Source organism: Brachyhypopomus gauderio, chromosome 13 (genome assembly GCF_052324685.1).
Source record: "Brachyhypopomus gauderio isolate BG-103 chromosome 13, BGAUD_0.2, whole genome shotgun sequence".
Taxonomy (NCBI): Eukaryota; Metazoa; Chordata; class Actinopteri; order Gymnotiformes; family Hypopomidae; genus Brachyhypopomus; species Brachyhypopomus gauderio.
Genome location: NC_135223.1, coordinates 22,582,338 through 22,590,053, shown reverse-complemented (window position 1 = coordinate 22,590,053; position 7,716 = coordinate 22,582,338). Strand labels below are relative to the sequence as shown.

Below are 7,716 nucleotides of genomic sequence, written 5' to 3'. Positions count from 1 at the left end.
AGTCATATTCTGAATTTAAATACTCAAAAAGTGCTTCAAGTCTTTAAAAATGTTTAATGAATGATGACATTCAGCCTATGTATCTACGGACTCTAGAGCACTTTCAGTAACGTTATGAATGGCATGCATTAGAAATCCAGTCCTATTTTAATACATGATTAGTGTTCAGGACTTTTTAGTTTGGTCCTGTTGCCCACCCCCCCCCCCCCCACTTATCTAAATGTGCACTGATCTGCAGATCTCAAATATTATTCATTTGGGTTCAGCACGAACAACCTTTTAGCTGCAGTGTTAAGGACGCGAATCATTTTACTGCTACTCTCACAGCCTGTTCTGAACTGAACCCGCTAGAATTTTAGGAATATTATTGTTGTCATCAAGCTGACATTGTTCTTTGAACCGCAGAGAAATGAGGTCAAGTACCCTTGAAAATGAACATTAAAAAAATTAATGCAAAAGATTTAACAAACAAGAACAGAGAAGATAGAGAGGCAGAGATTTTCCGAGCTCATTCTCATGCAATAGAGTGTGCAATGATGCCCTTGGCTACATGTATAGGGTAAAGTGCACTCTGTCCCAAGCAGACAGTGAACATAAACACCTTGGGCCATTCTGATAAGAGGATCCTCTCTTTCAGCAAGGCACAGCCATTCCCAGACATCCTACAACCGCCAGTTCTCCAGCTCTGCATTAACACGATCAGCAGTTAAAGCCAGCTCTGCGGGCAGACTGCATGGCGATGATTCAAGCAACCCTCTCCTTCACCAAAGCCATGTCCTAACCACTGACTGGTAATTGCACAATTAGATTAGTGCAGCTACTGTTCGAACAGCCTCTGGAGGGCATGGCAGTGGAAAGTCTATAGCTGCGCAGACCTACGCCGCCCAGTGAAAGAGTGGGGGAGGCGTCTCTCAGGAATGGGCGCGCGGCTACAACCACGGTGCCGTCAGGAGGCTCTGGACTCTTTGCCTGGGTTTGACATTCTGCTCGGTGACCTGGCTGACTTCTGCATGCAGCTCGCTGGCCAACGCTGACTCACTGGCACCCTCAGCTCCAGGTGCACCGCACGCTCGAGGCAGACTCACTAAAACACATACTCATAGCTCACACACACGCACACACACTCATGCACATGTGCACGCATACACACAAACACAAACACACACATACACACAAACAGTTCTTGGTGATCTAAAATTAAGGTTTTTAGGTTGTGAAAAAAATATTCGATGAACAGGTAAAACTCTTATTTGCTAATGTGGTTTTTGACAACACAGACACACTATGCAGCCATCTTTGGAATGATGCAGCAAGTCAAACGCAGTGCGCTCAGTACACGCAGCATGCTGGTCTCACATTTCCTGTCAGGGTGTCACGCTTCTGAGCGCATGGCCTGAAAAAGCCGATCCATATGTTCGTGCTACAGGAAGTTCTCTCCTCGGAGAGCAGTTCGCTTCATCCAGCGTGCGCTCCACAAACGCCACAAAGGAAAATGCCACAAAGGAACAGTACACAGCCATTTCATATATTACGCTTCTCTTCAGCCACCCAGTTGCTCTCAGCGTATTATCCCCCAAACAGGCAATTCCCAGAGCGATTCTCTTCTTCTCTGCTTCTTTGTACAGTTGATGTTATTGCTTCAGTGGGTGTCTGTGAAGTGCGCTTGCCTTAAAGCTGGAGAGCTGGCAAAGGCACAACAGAGGGTTCTCCATCAAGCAGCAGAGAATCACTATTTCCCAATCGCCGCCGAGAGTTAAAAGAGGCGCAGTGTCTTCAAATGCTCAGCGAGCCTCTCAGAGATACTTATTTTAATGTCAAATGCATACCTCTGCACTGTGTGCCCACAAGACATCTTTAAGCTTGCAGTCTCTTCTTAAAAGAGAAAATGGGTCCCTGCATTTCCTGCAAGTAAAAGAACCGTCTGTCTGTCCATTTGGGAACGCTTATAATGTAATCTTCAAGCCAGCAAAGAGAGACTGTGAATAGGGCACTTAAAAAGTCTTTATTGCTGCTTTTTAAAATGCCAGAAGTTTGGATTTGGAAATGCATGTGGTAAAATGTCCTTCACTGTGTCCTCTTGCCATCACTGTCATATAAAAGCACTCAATTTTTTTTTCTAAACGCTTCTTCTATTTCCTGTTTGTTTTATCGATTTAGAAGTAAAACAACATTGATCTGAAGATGTATTTACATTTTCAGTAACTCCCAACACCCAACTTTTAGGCTATTTCTCAAAAGGTTAAAGGCCTAGAGAGCCACTTTTAATGCATTAATTACCTACCGGCCTAAGATAGCAATCATTGCTAAGAGCACGCTGACTGATCCCCAAGCTGGAGGCCATTAGCTTTCCTCTCTCAGCTCCGCTGCAGATACACTGGAAATCTATGCCATAGTAATCAGCTGGTCTTATCTGGGCTGGAACAGAGGGCAGCGTTGCAGAGGAGGGGCTGCAAGAGAGACAGAGATGTGTGGCAGGGAGTCAGAGTTGCCAGAAGAGGGCTCTGCATGTCAGAGAACAGTGTCAGTGCAGGATAAACATAGCCTCCTGTTTCACTTCCAGCACCAACACCATCATCATCGGCATCATCACCTACCTCTGCCTGGCTCTGCAGAGTGGATCGAGCATTAACAGGCAGGTCCAGGTGCACGCAGCCTTTGAATATTTCAGTATATCTCTGCTTATCCCCGAGCCCTGTGACCTGGGAGGGAAAGGAACTGAAGAAGTATGGAATAGATACAGGGAGCTGATGTATAAATCAGGATCGCCTGAAGGTGAGCAAGCGCATGAATATCGAATCTCGCCACGTTCAAATTTGAGGACTGATGGCTGATTCGAAATCCCAGTCAAACAGCTGCAGGAGTTAAACACTGTATTGTGCAAAAGAAGTAAAAACAAAGTTTGATCTTTTTGGAGAAGAACAGTCTGCTCTCTGTCTGTTTTATGGGGGAGCATCTTGTGTTAAAACCAGCCTCTGATTCTGTTTTGAACAGGCACCAACCTACATAAAAACACACACACACACACACACACACACACACACACACACACACACACACACACACACACACACACACACACACACACACACACACTTCATTATTCTTGCAATAAACCTAGAACAATTGAAAAAAACAGATATTCAACTGTATACCTCGAACATTGAAAAAAACAGTTGGAATTTGTTACATTTCATAACTGATTGACAGTTGCCTGTGTCTGCTTTTAATGTAATTGCTCTAATTGCAATAACCAGCAGAGATGCTAAGTGGACAAATGACAAGCCAATGAATGGAACAATATGCACTGAACTGAAAGCAGTAGGAAATTCAACCAAGGATATATTGCATTTATGGCATTTGGCAGACACTCTTATCAAGAGCACCTTCTAGATTTATCAGCCTTGCCATAAGTGTGCTCCTTGGGAATCAAACCAACAACCCGAACTACTAGAATCATACTGCCCTAGCAGGGGAACTACACATCACCAACTGCACGTCGTCAGCTGAGCAATTTCAATATCTGTCTTCATTTGCCAGTTGTGAGGCGAAATCCCTGGTTTGTATTAAAGAATGAGTAGTATAGACAGTGAATATTGCAAACAACCATTTTTGCCCTTTGCAGAAGTACAAAAGCAAATCTGAACTCTAATTAGTTCAGTGCAATCACTTTCCATGAAATTACCCAAGCGTTTGTTTAATGAATCATCAATGTTAATCTACAGTGCTAATGATTATTCACGTTTTGTGCAGTTCTGCAAAGCCCTCTTGTGGAGAACTGAGCCTGTAAATGGGGTCTGAGTTTTTCCTGTTGATTAGTGGTATAGCTGATGGCTCGAAAACCGCTCGACATTTGAAGCTGCGCTGTTACCCAACCGTAAGTGTCACTAATCGGCACAGTGGGAGGCGCCGTGTTCGTAGAGGGGGAAGAGAAACCCGCTCCGGCTCTGAGCACAGCTCAGGAGTGTGGGAGAGCTTGGGGAGAGCTTCTTCACTGACCTCTCCTCAGCAGGGGGAAGTTAGAGGATCAAGAGGTGAGGTTGGGGAACCGGACTGGGGGCATCTTTACAGCCTCTAATTGGGCTCTCTTTCCCAGGCATTCGCCCCTTAGCCGCTCGCTTGCAGGACTGTGCTCAGAAAACCTAAAGCAAAGAGCAAAGCCCCTGGATTTAAAGGGAATATATGTCTTAAGAAGAAGGAGAGAGAGGAGAGGCAGGGTACTCAGTGAATCAATAATGCATAAGGCCTCTTCTTATTAGGGGTCTCCAGACGGTGCTGTGGGTGCTTTATATGGGGTTCTGTGTCGGATGAGATGTGTCCTGAAGGGCACTGTAGCAGGACCTGCTGCTCCATACCTACTGCTGCTGCTCCTCGCCACTCAGACTCTTCTCGGTTTCATTCATGATCACTAGCACGTCTGACTGGGCTCCCGATTCGTGCCTCCTTAGCATAACAATAAGCCTGGGTTCAGAGCCCTGCCTTGTGTAGATTGTTTTTGCCAAATAGTGCATGTATCTCTCGAATTTTCGTACCTGTCTGAAAGACGGCAGCCCCTGTTGCAGAAGGACAGGTGGGAACGATGTTCTGATGCGTTCAACAGACACATTTCTGCTTGTACAGAAGGCACAGGTTCACAGGTTTAGTGATAATAGCGCAACGTATTTATCAAGAGTGTGTACAACGGGTTTTACTGCAGAATGAACATCTTTGATTGTATTATCACATTTATTTTTCACTCCAGAAACAAACAAACAAAAAAACATGGCAGTTTTGGAATTATTTTATATCTTTTTCTATATCTATCAAAATGGCATGATGTACTTAAATACCCACTCTTGTCAGCGATTTGATATTTTCTTCAAAAAGACAAATGATTTAGAGGTTATTTCCAAGAAAGCCATCCCCTCATGCCCTAAATGTGACTTACATGTAGCTCTACATATTTGCCTTCATTCAGTACACATGGATCTATGAATATGCAAATGTTCCTGTCTCTATCTCCGCCCACTCATCCGCTCACTAGCAGCTTGAGCTTACTTTAGAGTCTGCTCATCAAACACACAAAACTCTGCTGTTCTTCTGTTCCGCTATCTAATGTACACTATATAATGTACACTATATAATGACAAGTGGTAATATTGGAGTAATACAGCCATGCTCTAATCTGAAACCGACTCAAGGTAAGAAATAGAGTGAACTGTACAGGGTCACCACCTATAAGTGGATGTATCAGAACATTAATGTGTTTTATGTAAACCTACTCTCTACAATATTATAAATGTTTAAGTAACATACCATGAGCCTTTGGCTTGACTGTTTATCAAACACTGATCGACAGTTCTGACAACAAGTTAAATTGTAAAGCTAAACATCCAGGTGGAATGTTAGGAATAAACACTTTGAACACCACAGGAAGTTTCTGGAGTAAGACATCTTGTTCATAACCAGTATTGCGAATAACCAGTGTTCTCAAGTCTCACGCATTGAGCGTGTGACATACGCATTTTACCGTCTTCACACGGCGAAAAAATAAAAAAATAAAAATCTAGTTTATTTACCTCTGATCCATATATATATGTCGCCGTCCACTGGCGATCGATCGCGAAATACAACAACAACCCCCCCCGCTCAACAACAACTTACGGACCCCTGCCCAGGCTAGTGAGGAGTAACAGATCTCGATAGGTCACAGTTCTCGGTGTAACACCTGTTTAACTTAACAAGTCAGTAAGTGATTGGCTAAGGCAGCGTTATGGTAGCCAATCAGAGCCAGTGTTTTTACACGCGTGCCGAAGAAAAATTTGCATTTTCAAGGTGGTGATATAAACATTATTTTTAAGAAAATACTTGAAATTCCTTAATGTCTACCAGACTGGGTATTTGATTTATTTAATTGAGAATAGAGGCTTTATTGTTAAATTTACTTCTGTTGTGAACAAACCAGTTGTCTCAGGTTGAGAGAATTTAATTTCATTTGCACTTCATATAGTGTAACTGTTTTTTTTTTTTTTTTTTTTTTTTAATTTGGGATTTTAAAGGATTTTACTCTGCACTGGTCTGTGCAATAAATGTGCAATAAATATCAAAAGTTAAACACTTTTCTGATCTACTCATTTCAACTGACTGTAAAAACTGCTTTTTCAAAAAATCCTTATTCATTGGCATATAACTTTTTTTTACTGTAATGCAAATAGTTACTTTACCTGGTAACAAGTTACTTTTATTATAGAGTATTTCAGTTACTAACTCAGTAACGTTCCCAACACTGTTCATAACTAATATACAGTCAATATACAGTATACTGTGTTCAGGAATTATGTAAACAGTGCATGAAAAAAGTAGGAGCATTTAAAAAGAATAACATATACTATTAGAATTTCACAAAAAAATCAATCTGTCATGTGTAATTAGCTATGCAGGGTTGTCTTTCCAAAATGTGCTAATGTTGGCTACAGGTCATGCACATTACGGCATTATGACATGATCTGTCTGTCTTCAGGGTCCTCCGTGTGCCATATGCTAACCTTATTAGCTAACTTTATCTTGCTAATGCTCTGCTAACAACTTAAAAGAATGACCTTTATCATGACATGCTTTCATTGTGAATATGCGAATATCTAATTTAGCAGATTAATTACTTAATGCTCACCCCTACTTTTATTGTCAACATCTCTATGTCATATAAAGTGTCTTGTCAGAATTGGACAGGAATCATTGTGTAACTTGACAGGCTAACATTGTTTAATATTATCTAGCACACTACAGATTTGTTGTATACATCTAATGGATAAAATAAACTGGTTGACCAGCATATGGCCTGGGCTCACTGTGTCCCCAGGACAAATGGAGGAACAGCGTCCATTTGACATCCATCTATTTGTTTTGTAACAGAACTCATCTTTTCAAAAGTCAAAAAAAGATAACAAATGAATAACAACAAAAAAATACAGATAAACAAACTTCTCTTTGATTCCTGATCAGTCTGATTTCCGAGCCCGTGGAAATACATGAAGGATCACATTTTCTCTTTGTGCATTTTTGTAACCACAGGAAGAACACGTCTCTGCCATTGTTGTGAAAGTGGTGAAACATAGCTCGCAAAATATGATAGATCCTACACCTGATTTCTCCTCTGATACACATTGTTTCACTGCAGCATTATGCTAATGATATGGAAAGCCCAACCCTACATGTTGACAGAATTCATTCCTTAGCTTTGTGGCATATGACACCCTGGCTGTCTAAAATCGTGCCATTGGTACACTGCAGTTCAAAATGCTCAGCTATGACACAGTTTAGTTCACTCATGATTTGTCTAGCATATAAAAACACCACATAAACATATTAACAAGGTTAAAAACTTGACTTTGACTGGAGGGACTCTACAAAGGAGGCAAAAGAGTATGCTTATATGGTCACAGTAGCTTAAAATAAATATGCAATATAAAACTTAAATATACACATTAAATGCATTCATGCAGATTGTAATAAATGTCTACTATCTGAATTACATCTAAAATGCCCCTGTGTGTAAAGACCATTTGTCCTATTTGTAAAACTTGCCAAATGTTTGACTCAAAAAACCTAGATCACCATGACATTTGTTGTTTAGTATTCAGTGGTATATAGAAGTAACCTAGGCCTCAGCTTTTCAGAGAAAACCACACAAAACAAGCAACCAACCAAACAAATATCATGCTGATTTTTGTACGCTACCAG

The 7,716-nt window shown here is 41.3% G+C and overlaps 1 long non-coding RNA gene across 1 annotated transcript; it reads right to left on the bottom strand.

Annotated features, from left to right (window-relative positions):
• Positions 1–4,370: 4,370 nt before the first annotated feature.
• On the bottom strand, positions 4,371–5,633 carry LOC143474224 (uncharacterized). The gene is made up of 3 exons (XR_013120712.1): positions 5,556–5,633; positions 4,530–4,605; positions 4,371–4,440 (listed from the first exon to the last, which is right to left on the bottom strand). It is a non-coding gene; the product is annotated as an uncharacterized LOC143474224 (long non-coding RNA).
• Between the last annotated feature and the right edge of the window lie 2,083 nt (positions 5,634–7,716).